Consider the following 16407-nt stretch of genomic DNA (forward strand, 5'->3'; position numbering starts at 1 on the left):
TTTTAGGCCTACTAAGTCTGTCTGCGGTCCCTCCTTCCAATTGTCCTCCGCTGACCCCACCAATCCTGCCTGTGTACCCCTGCCACATAATGGAAGCTGCATAGAGCCTATTTTGTTATTTTAGGCCTACTAAGTCTGTCTGCAGTCCCTCCTTCCACTTGTCCTCCGATGACCACACCAATGCTGCCTGTGTACCCCTGCCACATAATGGAAGCTGCATAGAGCCTATTTTGTTATTTTAGGCCTACTAAGTCTGTCTGCGGTCCCTCCTTCCAATTGTCCTCCGCTGACCACACCAATGCTGCCTGTGTACCCCTGCCACATAATGGAAGCTGCATAGAGCCTATTTTGTTATTTTAGGCCTACTAAGTCGGTCTGTGGTCCCTCCTTCCAATTGTCCTCCGCTGACCACACCAATGCTGCCTGTGTACCCCTGCCACATAATGGAAGCTGCATAGAGCCTATTTTGTTATTTTAGGCCTACTAAGTCTGTCTGCGGTCCCTCCTTCCAATTGTCCTCCGCTGACCACACCAATGCTGCCTGTGTACCCCTGCCACATAATGGAAGCTGCATAGAGCCTATTTTGTTATTTTAGGCCTACTAAGTCTGTCTGCGGTCCCTCCTTCCAATTGTCCTCCGCTGACCACACCAATGCTGCCTGTGTACTCCTGCCACATAATGGAAGCTGCATAGAGCCTATTTTGTTATTTTAGGCCTACTAAGTAGGTCTGTGGTCCCTCCTTCCAATTGTCCTCTGCTGACCACACCAATGCTGCCTGTGTACCCCTGCCACATATTGGAAGCTGCATAGAGCCTATTTTGTTATTTTAGGCCTACTAAGTCTGTCTGCGGTCCCTCCTTCCAATTGTCCTCCGCTGACCACACCAATGCTGCCTGTGTACCCCTGCCACATAATGGAAGCTGCATAGAGCCTATTTTGTTATTTTAGGCCTACTAAGTTTGTCTGCGGTCCCTCCTTCCAATTGTCCTCCGCTGACCACACCAATGCTGCCTGTGTACCCCTGCCACATAATGGAAGCTGCAGAGCCTATTTTGTTATTTTAGGCCTAGGAAGTCTGTCTGCAGTCCCTCCTTCCAATTGTCCTCCGCTGACCACACCAATGCTGCCTGTGTACCCCTGCCACATAATGGAAGCTGCATAGAGCCTATTTTGTTATTTTAGGCCTACTAAGTCTGTCTGCGGTCCCTCCTTCCAATTGTCCTCCGATGACCACAGCAATGCTGCCTGTGTACCCCTGTAGCCTAATTTAAACCGCATCGAGCCTGCTTTATTACTTTAGGCCTAGGAAGTCTGTCTGTGGTCCCTCCTTGAAATCGTCCTCCGCTGACCACAACAATGCTGCCTGTGTACCCCTGTAGCCTACTTTAAACTGCATAGAGCCTACTTTCTGTTGTAGGCCTACTACTTTTGTCTGTCTCGGCCAATCCACTCCTTACAGTTGTCCTCCACTGAACAAAGCTATGCCGCCTGTGTACTCCTGTTACCAATTTTGAACTGCATTTATCCTACTTACTTATTTGTGCCTAGTAACTGTGTAAGCCTCTCATAACAGTTGTCCTCCACCACAGAACCCAGCTATGCCACTTGTGTACTCCTTTTACCAATTTTGAACTGAATATAGCCTTCCTTTTTATTTTAGTCATGATTAAGGAAGCTTAGTCTCCAGAAACGCGTTGAGATTCTTACCCCTATGGCTTGTGCTGAAGTCTGTATCCTCTATGCTTAATAGTATGTGAATAAAGAAAACTCTTTTTTACGGATTCGGTGAAGCTGGACATTCTTTTCTTTTTTGGACTCTATACGCCTGAACACAGCGGGATTGGTTCATGCATCACAGGTGAGCTGGTTTATATTCCTTCTTTCAAACTTTTTATTTTAGGCCTACTTCGTGTGTCAGAGCCACTAATTACACATGCCCTCCTCCGCTGAACCACGCTATGCTGCAAGTGTACTCCACTTACCAATTTTGAACTGCATTTTGCCTAATTACTTATTTAGGCCTACTTATTGTGTCTGTCTCCCATTACAGTTGTCCTCCACTGTACAAAGCTGAGCTTCAGTCTTCAGGCTTTCGGCCTATATTATCAGATATTAAACTGCATTTTGCCTACTTGTCTGGTTGGGCCCTACTAACGGTGTCTGCCGCTCCTGGGTTTTCTCCTGTTTGGTTTTCTTGAGCTTCAATCTTCAGGCTCTCATTAAGTAGTTGTTGTTAATATGTGTGGTTGGGGCCTACTAATGGTGTCTGCCGCTCCAAGGTGTTCTCCAGGTTTACTTGCCTGAGCTTCAATCTTCAGGCTCTCATTAAGTAGTTGTTGTTAATATAACAGTGCAGTTGGCCTACTATTTTGGTTGGGGCCTACTAATGGTGTCTGCGGCTACAAGGTGTTCTCCAGGTTTACTTGCCGGAGCTTCAATCTTCAGGCTCTCATTCAGTAGTTGTTGTTAATATGTGTCGTTGGGGCCCACTAACGGTGTCTGCCGCTCCCTGGTGTTGTCCTCCACTGCACAAAGCTGAGCTTCAATCTTCAGGCTCTCATTCAGTAGTTGTTGTTAATATGTGTCGTTGGGGCCTACTAATGGTGTCTGCCGCTCCAAGGTGTTCTCCAGGTTTACTTGCCTGAGCTTCAATCTTCAGGTTCTCATTAAGTAGTTGTTGTTAATATAACACTGCTGTTGGCCTACTAGTGTGGTTGGGGCCTACTAATGGTGTCTGCGGCTACAAGGTGTTCTCCAGGTTTACTTGCCGGAGCTTCAATCTTCAGGCTCTCATTCAGTAGTTGTTGTTAATATGTGTCGTTGGGGCCTACTAACGGTGTCTGCCGCTCCAAGGTGTTCTCCAGGTTTACTTGCCTGAGCTTCAATCTTCAGGCTCTCATTAAGTATTTGTTGTTAATATAACACTGCTGTTGGCCTACTAGTTTGGTTGGGGCCTACTAACGGTGTCTGCCGCTACAAGGTGTTCTCCATGTTTACTTGCCTGAGCTTCAATCTTCAGGCTCTCATTAAGTAGTTGTTGTTAATATAACAGTGCAGTTGGCCTACTAGTTTGTTTGGGGCCTACTAACGGTGTCTGCCGCTCCCTTGTGTTGTCCTTCATTGTACAAAGCTGAGCTTCAGTCTTCAGGCTTTCGGCCTATAGTATCAGATATTAAACTGCATTTGGCCTACGAGTTTGGTTGGGGCCTACTAACGGTGTCTGCTGCTCCCTGGTATTGTCCTCCACTGTACAAAGCTGAGCTTCAGTCTTCAGGCTTTCGGCCTATAGTATCAGATATTTAAGTCCTGTTACATTTTTTCTCCTGTTTGGTTTTCTTGAGCTTCAATCTTCAGGCTGTCATTAAGTAGTTGTTGTTAATATAACACTGCAGTTGGCCTACTAGTGTGTTTGTGGCCTACTAACGGTGTCTGCCGCTGCTTTCTGTTCTCCACTGAACAGAGCTGAGCTTCAATCTTCAGGCTCTCATTAAGTTGTTGTTTATTTAACACTGCAGTTGGTCTACTATTTTGGTTGGGCCTAGTAACGGTGTCTGCTGCACCTGGGCTTTCTCCTGTTTTGTTTTCCCGAGCTTCAATCTTCAGGCTTTCGGCCTTTATTTTTAATATTAAACTGCATTGGGCCTACTAGTGTGGTTGGGCCCTTAAAACGGTGTCTACCGCTCCTGGGTTTTCTACTCCACTGAACAAACCAATGCCGCCTGGTTAGTCCTGTTACCAATTTTGAACTGCATTTAGCCCACTTTATTATTTGGGCCTATATCTGTGTTTCATCCTCATCCTGCCCATTGCCCAGCCAGTGCTAGATGAGTCTTGTGGTACATTGACCCAGACCACTACATTCCCCTTGCACGCTACACAGCCACAATCTGACCCTGCTGAAAGTCAGGTTCCCCTTCCCGCATACTATACCACCTTACACAGGGACAAAGAGGAAGGTGCAGATGAAAGTGCAGGTTCCTTCATCAGGTGGGGGGGCATACTCGTTGGCGACGTCACAGGCACAGGGCCCCTCAGAGTATGCAAAAGTGTCGCTGCCGGTGGGAAGCGCCCCCGCCGTGCAAACACACCGCTGTACTTTGAGGGGCCCTGTGCCAGTGCCAATGCGAACGAGTGGGCCCCCCCTGGTTGCTCAGGATCACAGCACTTGCAAACTTGAAATACTTACCTCTCACTGCTCCACCGCCGTGACATAGTCCACGTTTCCTGGGCCCACTAAAAACTTGAACCAGCCCTACCCCCCACAACTTTAGCCAAATGACCCCCAATTTCCAATGCCTAACTATTATTATAAAGTTAATTAAGATTGACAAGCTTCAGTAACAAGAATGGATGTTTTTGCCATTAAAATGGGCACTGTAGGTGTTTTCCTGGCCCCACTCACTGCCGACTATGCTTCCCCATTGACTTGCATTGGGTTTCGTGTTTCGGTCGATCCCCGACTTTTCGCGATAATCGGCCGATTGCACTCAACTCGACTTTTGAGATAGTCGGGTTTCGCAAAACCCGACTCGACCCCAAAAAAGTAAAAGTCGCTCAACCCTACTGGACAGTGTCATTTGATAGTTTACAGAAGGAGATAGACACAGCAATTAGAGGTTACAGACCTGTACTCGGGGTTAACTCCACAGTGTGTCATGGCACGTGCACAAGTACTTACAGGTGAATGTAAAAAAACTGAGGTAATCCCAGTCAGAAAGACGTCAGAATGATGTCACTTATAGGTAAATGTAAAAACTGAGGTGATTCCAGTCAGAAAGACTTTAGAATGATGTCACTTATAGGTAAATGTATAAACTGAGGTGATTCCAGTCAGAAAGACTTTAGAATGATGTCAATTATAGGTAAATGTAAAAACTGAGGTGATTCCAATCAGAAAGCCTTTACAATAATGTCACTTATAGGCAAATGTAAAAAACTGAGGTGATTCCAGTCAGAAAGACTTTAGAATGATGTCTGTACAGAGAGGGAACCCAGGCTCTTAGGCCTGCAGGAGACCTTGTAGTGAAAACAGCCTCCGTGTGTTCTGCTCTCCCTGAATGCATCCCTCAAACTAAAGAACATTCTAGACTTGCCTTGAAAACAGCTCCTCCTATTGACCATGTGACTAGGAGCTGGCCAATAGGACATCGAATTTATATCTCAGATCCTTACAAAACAAGGTGTACCGAGTCAATGGTCCCTCTTGCGTGTCTGGGCTAGAACTGTCGGGACTGTCACCAATATTCCAGGGGGAAGAGGTTCTTGACTGCCACAGTTCTGAACACCTGACTGGTGGGGGCGGGTCCGACATAAGTAGTGGTGTGAGTGGGAAGACGGGACATTTGGTGGGGACTGAGCTTGTGACCAGTGAGACAGTTGACTGTTATGATCCTTAGTGGCTGAGGATCGCAGATCTGACCAGCTAAGTAACTGAACAAAGAACGAGCTCTAGGAAGGTGGTAACTGGACTGACCGCAATCCTGATCCTATCCAATACACACTAAAAGTAGCCGTGGAACGTTTCCTGAAATCCTAGACGTCTCTTCACGGCCTGAGAAACTAGCTACCCCTAAAGAGAGAAAGCAAGACCTCACTTGCCTCAGAGAAAATACCCCAAAGATATAGAAAGCCCCCCACAAATAATAACGGTGAGTTAAGGGGAAAATACAAACGTAGAAATGAAACAGATTTAGCAAATGAGGCCCGCTAATCACTAGATAGCAGAAGATAGATAGGAAACTGTGCGGTCAGTAAAAAACCCTATTCAAAATATCCACGCTGAGAGTTCAAGAACCCCCGCACCAACTAACGGTGTGAGGGGAGAAACTCAGCCCCCTAGAGCTACCAGCAAGCGAGGAATCACATATTAGCAAGCTGGACAGAACTCATCATAAACAAAGAAACATATAGAACGCAGATGAGCAAAATATGAACAAACAAACTTAGCTTCTCTTGGAGAGACTGATAACGACTGAGTCAGGAGAAATCAGAATAGCACTGAAGACATTGACAGCAGGCAACCACTGAAAGTCCAGGTGAGCTAAATAGGGAACCAACTAGCAGATGACGAGACAGCTGATCCCAGCCACAGACCAGCAGAATGACTAAAAGAGCCACCAGAGGGAGCCCAAAGACAGCACTCACTCAGTACCACTCGTGACCACAAGAGGGAGCCCAAGAACAGAGTTCACAACAGTACCCCCCCTTGAGGAGGGGTCACCGAACCCTCATCAAAACCCCCAGGACGATCAGGATGAGCCACATGGAAGGCATGAACCAAATTGGCCGCATGAACATCAGAGGCGACCACCCAGGAATTATCGTCCTGACCATAGCCCTTCCACTTAACCAAATACTGAAGCCTCCATCTAGAAATACGAGAATCCAAGATCTTCTCCACCACATACTCCAATTCTCCCTCAACCAGCACCGGAGCCGGAGGCTCAACAGAAGGAACCACGGGCACCACATACCTCCGCAATAAAGACCTATGGAACACATTATGAATGGCAAACGATGCTCGGAGGTCCAAACGAAATGACACAGGGTTAAGGATTTCCAAAATCTTATAGGGACCGATGAAACGAGGCTTGAACTTAGGAGAGGAGACCTTCATAGGAACATAACGAGAAGACAGCCACACCAAATCCCCAACACGAAGTCGGGGACCCACACAGCGACGGCGGTTGGCAAAGCGCTGAGCCTTCTCTTGTGACAACTTCAAATTGTCCACCACATGGTTCCAAATCTGCTGCAACCTATCCACCACAGAATCCACCCCAGGACAGTCAGAAGACTCCACATGACCTGAGGAAAAACGAGGATGAAAACCAGAATTACAAAAAAACGGCGAAACCAAGGTAGCAGAACTAGCCCGATTATAAAGAGCAAACTCGGCCAATGGTAAAAAAGTAATCCAATCATCCTGATCAGCAGAAACAAAACATCTCAAATAAGTTTCCAAGGTCTGACTAGTTCGCTCGGTTTGCCCATTCGTCTGAGGATGGAAGGCCGACGAAAAAGACAAATCAATGCCCATCTTAGCACAGAAGGTCCGCCAAAATCTGGACACAAACTGGGATCCTCTGTCAGACACAATGTTTTCCGGGATGCCGTGCAAACGAACCACATTCTGAAAAAACAGAGGAACCAAATCGGAGGAGGAAGGCAACTTAGGCAAGGGCACCAAATGGACCATTTTAGAAAAACGATCACACACCACCCAGATGACAGACATTCTCTGAGAGACTGGAAGATCCGAAATAAAATCCATGGAAATGTGCGTCCAAGGCCTCTTCGGGACAGGCAAAGGCAAAAGCAATCCACTGGCACGAGAACAGCAAGGCTTAGCCCGAGCACAAATCCCACAGGACTGCACAAAGGAACGCACATCCCGCGACAAGGAAGGCCACCAGAAGGACCTAGCCACCAAATCTCTGGTACCAAAAATCCCAGGATGACCCGCCAACACCAAAGAATGAACCTCGGAAATAACTCTGCTGGTCCATCTATCTGGGACAAACAGTCTCTCTGGTGGACAACGGTCAGGTCTATCCGCCTGAAATTCCTGCAGCACTCGTCGCAAATCTGGGGAAATGGCTGACAAAATCACTCCCTCTCTGAGGATACCAGCCGGCTCTGAAACTCCAGGAGAGTCAGGCACAAAACTCCTAGAAAGAGCATCAGCCTTCACGTTTTTCGAACCAGGCAGGTACGAGACCACGAAATCGAAACGGGAGAAAAACAACGACCAACGAGCCTGTCTAGGATTCAGCCGCTTGGCAGACTTGAGATAAATCAGATTTTTGTGACCAGTCAAGACCACCACACGATGCTTAGCCCCCTCGAGCCAATGTCGCCACTCCTCAAATGCCCACTTCATTGCCAACAACTCCCGATTACCAACATCATAATTCCGCTCCGCAGGTGAAAACTTCCTCGAAAAGAAAGCACAAGTCTTCATCACAGAGCAATCAGAGCTTCTCTGCGACAAAACAGCCCCTGCTCCAATCTCAGAAGCATCAACCTCGACCTGAAAAGGAAGAGAGATATCTGGCTGACATAAGACTGGAGCCGAAGAAAACCAGCGCTTCAGCTCCTGAAAGGACTCCACAGCCGCAGGAGACCAATTAGTCACATCAGAACCCTTCTAGGTCAAATCCGTCAAGGGCTTAACCACGCCAGAAAAATTAGCGATGAAGCGACGGTAAAAATTAGCAAAACCCAAGAACTTCTGAAGACTCTTAACAGATGAAGGCTGAGTCCAGTCATGAATAGCCTGGACCTTGACTGGGTCCATCTCAATAGTAGAAGGAGAAAAAATAAAACCCAAAAAGGAAACCTTCTGGACTCCGAAGAGACATTTTGAGCCCTTCACAAATAAGGCATTGGCACGCAGGACCTGAAATACCATCTTGACCTGCTTCACATGGGACTCCCAATCATCAGAAAAGACCAAAATGTCATCCAGATACACAATCATAAATTTATCCAGATATTCTCGGAAGATGTCATGCATGAAGGACTGAAACACAGAAGGAGCATTAGACAGTCCAAAAGGCATCACCAAGTACTCAAAATGGCCTTTGGGCATATTAAATGCAGTTTTCCATTCATCACCCTGCTTAATACGCACAAGGTTATACGCATCACGAAGATCTATCTTGGTGAACCAACTAGACCCCCTAATCCGAGCAAACAGATCCGACAATAATGGCAAAGGATACTGAAATTTGACCGTGATTTTATTTAGAAGGCGATAATCTATACAAGGTCTCAGAGAACCATCCTTCTTGGCCACAAAAAAGAATCCTGCACCAAGAGGGGAGGAGGACGGGCGAATATGTCCCTTCTCCAAAGACTCCTTTATATAACTCCGCATAGCGGCATGCTCTGGCACAGACAAATTAAAAAGTCGTCCCTTAGGGAACTTACTACCAGGAATCAAATTTATAGCACAATCACAATCCCTATGAGGAGGTAGGGCACTGGATCTGGGCTCATCAAATACATCCTGGTAGTCCGACAAAAACTCAGGGACTTCAGAAGGAGTGGAAGAAGCAATCGACACCAAAGGTGCGTCGCCATGAACTCCCTGACAACCCCAACTTGACACAGACATAGCTTTCCAATCCAGGACTCGATTGTGAATCTGCAACCATGGCAGACCCAACACGACAACATCATGCAAATTATGCAGCACAAGAAAACGAATCACCTCCTGATGTACAGGAGCCATGCACATGGTTACTTGAGTCCAGTACTGAGGTTTATTCTTAGCCAATGGTGTAGCATCAATTCCCCTCAGTGGAATAGGGATTTCCAAAGGCTCCAAAATAAAACCACAGCGCCTGGCAAATGACAAATCCACCAGATTCAGGGCAGCACCTGAATCCACAAAAGCCATAACCGAGTAGGATGACAGAGAGCAAATTAAAGTAACAGACAAAATGAATTTAGGCTGTATAGTACCAACGGTGACAGATTCAGCGATTTTTTTTAAGCGCTTAGAGCATGCTGAGATAACATGAGCAGAATCACCACAGTAAAAGCACAACCCATTTTGACGTCTATGATTTTGCCGTTTAATTCTGGTCAGAATTCTGTCAAATTGCATAGACTCAGGTCTCTGTTCAGGAAACACCGCCAGATGGTGCGCAGATTTGCGCTCCCGCAAACGCCGATCAATCTGAATGGCCAAAGCCATTGACTCATTCAGACCTGCAGGCGTGGGAAATCCCACCATGACATTCTTAATGGCTTCAGAAAGACCTTTTCTGAAATTTGCAGCCAAAGCACACTCATTCCATTGAGTAAGCACCGACCATTTCCTAAATTTTTGACAATACACCTCTGCTTCATCCTGACCCTGAAAAATAGCCAGTAAAGCCTTTTCTGCCTGGTTCTCAAGATTAGGTTCCTCATAAAGCACTCCAAGCGCCAGAAAAAAACGCATCCACATTCAGCAATGCAGGGTCTCCTGGCGCCAGGGAGAATGCTCAATCTTGAGGGTCACCACGTAATAAGGAGATAATTATTTTAACTTGCTGAGCAGAATCACCAGAGGAACGAGGTCTCAAAGAAAGAAATAATTTACAATTATTCTTAAAATTCAGAAACCTAGATCTATCTCCAGAAAATAACTCAGGAATGAGAATTTTTGGCTCTGACATAGGACTGTGAACAACAAAATCCTGAATACTTTGAACGCTTGCAGCAAGATGATCCATACTAGAAGTCAGACTCTGAATATCCATGTCTGCAGCTGAACTTAGAGCCACCCAGAGATTAAGGGGAAGAGAGAAGCTGGACAAACTGCAGCAAAGGAAAAAAAAATATGCACTCCGGACTTCTCCTATCCCGCTTCTGCGATGCATTAAACACTCTTGGCCTGCTGTACTGTTATGATCCTTAGTGGCTGAGGATCGCAGATCTGACCAGCTAAGTAACTGAACAAAGAACGAGCTCTAGGAAGGTGGTAACTGGACTGACCGCAATCCTGATCCTATCCAATACACACTAAAAGTAGCCGTGGAACGTTTCCTGAAATCCTAGACGTCTCTTCACGGCCTGAGAAACTAGCTACCCCTAAAGAGAGAAAGCAAGACCTCACTTGCCTCAGAGAAAATACCCCAAAGATATAGAAAGCCCCCCACAAATAATAACGGTGAGTTAAGGGGAAAATACAAACGTAGAAATGAAACAGATTTAGCAAATGAGGCCCGCTAATCACTAGATAGCAGAAGATAGATAGGAAACTGTGCGGTCAGTAAAAAACCCTATTCAAAATATCCACGCTGAGAGTTCAAGAACCCCCGCACCAACTAACGGTGTGAGGGGAGAAACTCAGCCCCCTAGAGCTACCAGCAAGCGAGGAATCACATATTAGCAAGCTGGACAGAACTCATCATAAACAAAGAAACATATAGAACGCAGATGAGCAAAATATGAACAAACAAACTTAGCTTCTCTTGGAGAGACTGATAACGACTGAGTCAGGAGAAATCAGAATAGCACTGAAGACATTGACAGCAGGCAACCACTGAAAGTCCAGGTGAGCTAAATAGGGAACCAACTAGCAGATGACGAGACAGCTGATCCCAGCCACAGACCAGCAGAATGACTAAAAGAGCCACCAGAGGGAGCCCAAAGACAGCACTCACTCAGTACCACTCGTGACCACAAGAGGGAGCGCAAGAACAGAGTTCACAACAGTACCCCCCCCTTGAGGAGGGGTCACCGAACCCTCATCAATACCCCCAGGACGATCAGGATGAGCCACATGGAAGGCATGAACCAAATCGGCCGCATGAACATCAGAGGCGACCACCCAGGAATTATCCTCCTGACCATAGCCCTTCCACTTAACCAAATACTGAAGCCTCCGTCTAGAAATACGAGAATCCAAGATCTTCTCCACCACATACTCCAATTCTCCCTCAACCAGCACCGGAGCCGGAGGCTCAACAGAAGGAACCACGGGCACCACATACCTCCGCAATAAAGACCTATGGAACACATTATGAATGGCAAACGATGCTCGGAGGTCCAAACGAAATGACACAGGGTTAAGGATTTCCAAAATCTTATAGGGACCGATGAAACGAGGCTTGAACTTAGGAGAGGAGACCTTCATAGGAACATAACGAGAAGACAGCCACACCAAATCCCCAACACGAAGTCGGGGACCCACACAGCGACGGCGGTTGGCAAAGCGCTGAGCCTTCTCTTGTGACAACTTCAAATTGTCCACCACATGGTTCCAAATCTGCTGCAACCTATCCACCACAGAATCCACCCCAGGACAGTCAGAAGACTCCACATGACCCGAGGAAAAACGAGGATGAAAACCAGAATTACAAAAAAACGGCGAAACCAAGGTAGCAGAACTAGCCCGATTATAAAGAGCAAACTCGGCCAATGGTAAAAAAGTAATCCAATCATCCTGATCAGCAGAAACAAAACATCTCAAATAAGTTTCCAAGGTCTGACTAGTTCGCTCGGTTTGCCCATTCGTCTGAGGATGGAAGGCCGACGAAAAAGACAAATCAATGCCCATCTTAGCACAGAAGGTCCGCCAAAATCTGGACACAAACTGGGATCCTCTGTCAGACACAATGTTTTCCGGGATGCCGTGCAAACGAACCACATTCTGAAAAAACAGAGGAACCAAATCGGAGGAGGAAGGCAACTTAGGCAAGGGCACCAAATGGACCATTTTAGAAAAACGATCACACACCACCCAGATGACAGACATTCTCTGAGAGACTGGAAGATCCGAAATAAAATCCATGGAAATGTGCGTCCAAGGCCTCTTCGGGACAGGCAAAGGCAAAAGCAATCCACTGGCACGAGAACAGCAAGGCTTAGCCCGAGCACAAATCCCACAGGACTGCACAAAGGAACGCACATCCCGCGACAAGGAAGGCCACCAGAAGGACCTAGCCACCAAATCTCTGGTACCAAAAATCCCAGGATGACCCACCAACACCAAAGAATGAACCTCGGAAATAACTCTGCTGGTCCATCTATCTGGGACAAACAGTCTCTCTGGTGGACAACGGTCAGGTCTATCCGCCTGAAATTCCTGCAGCACTCGTCGCAAATCTGGGGAAATGGCTGACAAAATCACTCCCTCTCTGAGGATACCAGCCGGCTCTGAAACTCCAGGAGAGTCAGGCACAAAACTCCTAGAAAGAGCATCAGCCTTCACGTTCTTCGAACCAGGCAGGTACGAGACCACGAAATCGAAACGGGAGAAAAACAACGACCAACGAGCCTGTCTAGGATTCAGCCGCTTGGCAGACTCGAGATAAATCAGATTTTTGTGATCAGTCAAGACCACCACACGATGCTTAGCCCCCTCGAGCCAATGTCGCCACTCCTCAAATGCCCACTTCATTGCCAACAACTCCCGATTACCAACATCATAATTCCGCTCCGCAGGTGAAAACTTCCTCGAAAAGAAAGCACAAGTCTTCATCACAGAGCAATCAGAGCTTCTCTGCGACAAAACAGCCCCTGCTCCAATCTCAGAAGCATCAACCTCGACCTGAAAAGGAAGAGAGATATCTGGCTGACATAAGACTGGAGCCGAAGAAAACCAGCGCTTCAGCTCCTGAAAGGCCTCCACAGCCGCAGGAGACCAATTAGTCACATCAGAACCCTTCTAGGTCAAATCCGTCAAGGGCTTAACCACGCCAGAAAAATTAGCGATGAAGCGACGGTAAAAATTAGCAAAACCCAAGAACTTCTGAAGACTCTTAACAGATGAAGGCTGAGTCCAGTCATGAATAGCCTGGACCTTGACTGGGTCCATCTCAATAGTAGAAGGAGAAAAAATAAAACCCAAAAAGGAAACCTTCTGGACTCCGAAGAGACATTTTGAGCCCTTCACAAATAAGGCATTGGCACGCAGGACCTGAAATACCATCCTGACCTGCTTCACATGGGACTCCCAATCATCAGAAAAGACCAAAATGTCATCCAGATACACAATCATAAATTTATCCAGATATTCTCGGAAGATGTCATGCATGAAGGACTGAAACACAGAAGGAGCATTAGACAGTCCAAAAGGCATCACCAAGTACTCAAAATGGCCTTTGGGCGTATTAAATGCAGTTTTCCATTCATCACCCTGCTTAATACGCACAAGGTTATACGCATCACGAAGATCTATCTTGGTGAACCAACTAGACCCCCTAATCCGAGCAAACAGATCCGACAATAATGGCAAAGGATACTGAAATTTGACCGTGATTTTATTTAGAAGGCGATAATCTATACAAGGTCTCAGAGAACCATCCTTCTTGGCCACAAAAAAGAATCCTGCACCAAGAGGGGAGGAGGACGGGCGAATATGTCCCTTCTCCAAAGACTCCTTTATATAACTCCGCATAGCGGCATGCTCTGGCACAGACAAATTAAAAAGTCGTCCCTTAGGGAACTTACTACCAGGAATCAAATTTATAGCACAATCACAATCCCTATGAGGAGGTAGGGCACTGGATCTGGGCTCATCAAATACATCCTGGTAGTCCGACAAAAACTCAGGGACTTCAGAAGGAGTGGAAGAAGCAATCGACACCAAAGGTGCGTCGCCATGAACTCCCTGACAACCCCAACTTGACACAGACATAGCTTTCCAATCCAGGACTCGATTGTGAATCTGCAACCATGGCAGACCCAACACGACAACATCATGCAAATTATGCAGCACAAGAAAACGAATCACCTCCTGATGTACAGGAGCCATGCACATGGTTACTTGAGTCCAGTACTGAGGTTTATTCTTAGCCAATGGTGTAGCATCAATTCCCCTCAGTGGAATAGGGATTTCCAAAGGCTCCAAAATAAAACCACAGCGCCTGGCAAATGACAAATCCACCAGATTCAGGGCAGCACCTGAATCCACAAAAGCCATAACCGAGTAGGATGACAGAGAGCAAATTAAAGTAACAGACAAAATGAATTTAGGCTGTATAGTACCAACGGTGACAGATTCAGCGATTTTTTTTAAGCGCTTAGAGCATGCTGAGATAACATGAGCAGAATCACCACAGTAAAAGCACAACCCATTTTGACGTCTATGATTTTGCCGTTTAATTCTGGTCAGAATTCTGTCAAATTGCATAGACTCAGGTCTCTGTTCAGGAAACACCGCCAGATGGTGCGCAGATTTGCGTTCCCGCAAACGCCGATCAATCTGAATGGCCAAAGCCATTGACTCATTCAGACCTGCAGGCGTGGGAAATCCCACCATGACATTCTTAATGGCTTCAGAAAGACCTTTTCTGAAATTTGCAGCCAAAGCACACTCATTCCATTGAATAAGCACCGACCATTTCCTAAATTTTTGACAATACACCTCTGCTTCATCCTGACCCTGAAAAATAGCCAGTAAAGCCTTTTCTGCCTGGTTCTCAAGATTAGGTTCCTCATAAAGCACTCCAAGCGCCAGAAAAAAACGCATCCACATTCAGCAATGCAGGGTCTCCTGGCACCAGGGAGAATGCCCAATCTTGAGGGTCACCACGTAATAAGGAGATAATTATTTTAACTTGCTGAGCAGAATCACCAGAGGAACGAGGTCTCAAAGAAAGAAATAATTTACAATTATTCTTAAAATTCAGAAACCTAGATCTATCTCCAGAAAATAACTCAGGAATGAGAATTTTTGGCTCTGACATAGGACTGTGAACAAAAAAATCCTGAATACTTTGAACGCTTGCAGCAAGATGATCCATACTAGAAGTCAGACTCTGAATATCCATGTCTGCAGCTGAACTTAGAGCCACCCAGAGATTAAGGGGAAGAGAGAAGCTGGACAAACTGCAGCAAAGGAAAAAAAAATATGCACTCCGGACTTCTCCTATCCCGCTTCTGCGATGCATTAAACACTCTTGGCCTGCTGTACTGTTATGATCCTTAGTGGCTGAGGATCGCAGATCTGACCAGCTAAGTAACTGAACAAAGAACGAGCTGTAGGGAGGTGGTAACTGGACTGACCGCAATCCTGATCCTATCCAATACACACTAAAAGTAGCCGTGGAACGTTTCCTGAAATCCTAGACGTCTCTTCACCACCTGAGAAACTAGCTACCCCTAAAGAGAGAAAGCAAGACCTCACTTGCCTCAGAGAAAATACCCCAAAGATATAGAAAGCCCCCCACAAATAATAACGGTGAGTTAAGGGGAAAATACAAACGTAGAAATGAAACAGATTTAGCAAATGAGGCCCGCTAATCACTAGATAGCAGAAGATAGATAGGAAACTGTGCGGTCAGTAAAAAACCCTATTCAAAATATCCACGCTGAGAGTTCAAGAACCCCCGCACCAACTAACGGTGTGAGGGGAGAAACTCAGCCCCCTAGAGCTACCAGCAAGCGAGGAATCACATATTAGCAAGCTGGACAGAACTCATCATAAACAAAGAAACATATAGAACGCAGATGAGCAAAATATGAACAAACAGAAACTTAGCTTCTCTTGGAGAGACTGATAACGACTGAGTCAGGAGAAATCAGAATAGCACTGAAGACATTGACAGCAGGCAACCACTGAAAGTCCAGGTGAGCTAAATAGGGAACTGTCATGAATCCCAATGGCTAGGGATAGCACAGGACAAGCAAAGTACAAATATATTACGGACGAGCTCTAGGGTGATGGAACCTGGGCTGACCGCTGCCCTACGCCTGACAAACGCAACTAGAGATAGCCAGGGAGCGTGCCTACGTTGGTTCTAGACGCCACGCACCAGCCTAAGAGCTAACTAGCACTGCAGAGAAAATAAAGACCTCACTTGCCTCCAGCGGAATGAACCCCAAAAGATATAGTTGCCCCCCACATGTATTGACGGTGAAATGAGAGGAAGGCACACACATAGAGATGATATATATAGTT

The sequence above is a fragment of the Ranitomeya variabilis genome, chromosome 2 (assembly GCF_051348905.1).
Source record: "Ranitomeya variabilis isolate aRanVar5 chromosome 2, aRanVar5.hap1, whole genome shotgun sequence".
NCBI lineage: Eukaryota > Metazoa > Chordata > Amphibia > Anura > Dendrobatidae > Ranitomeya > Ranitomeya variabilis.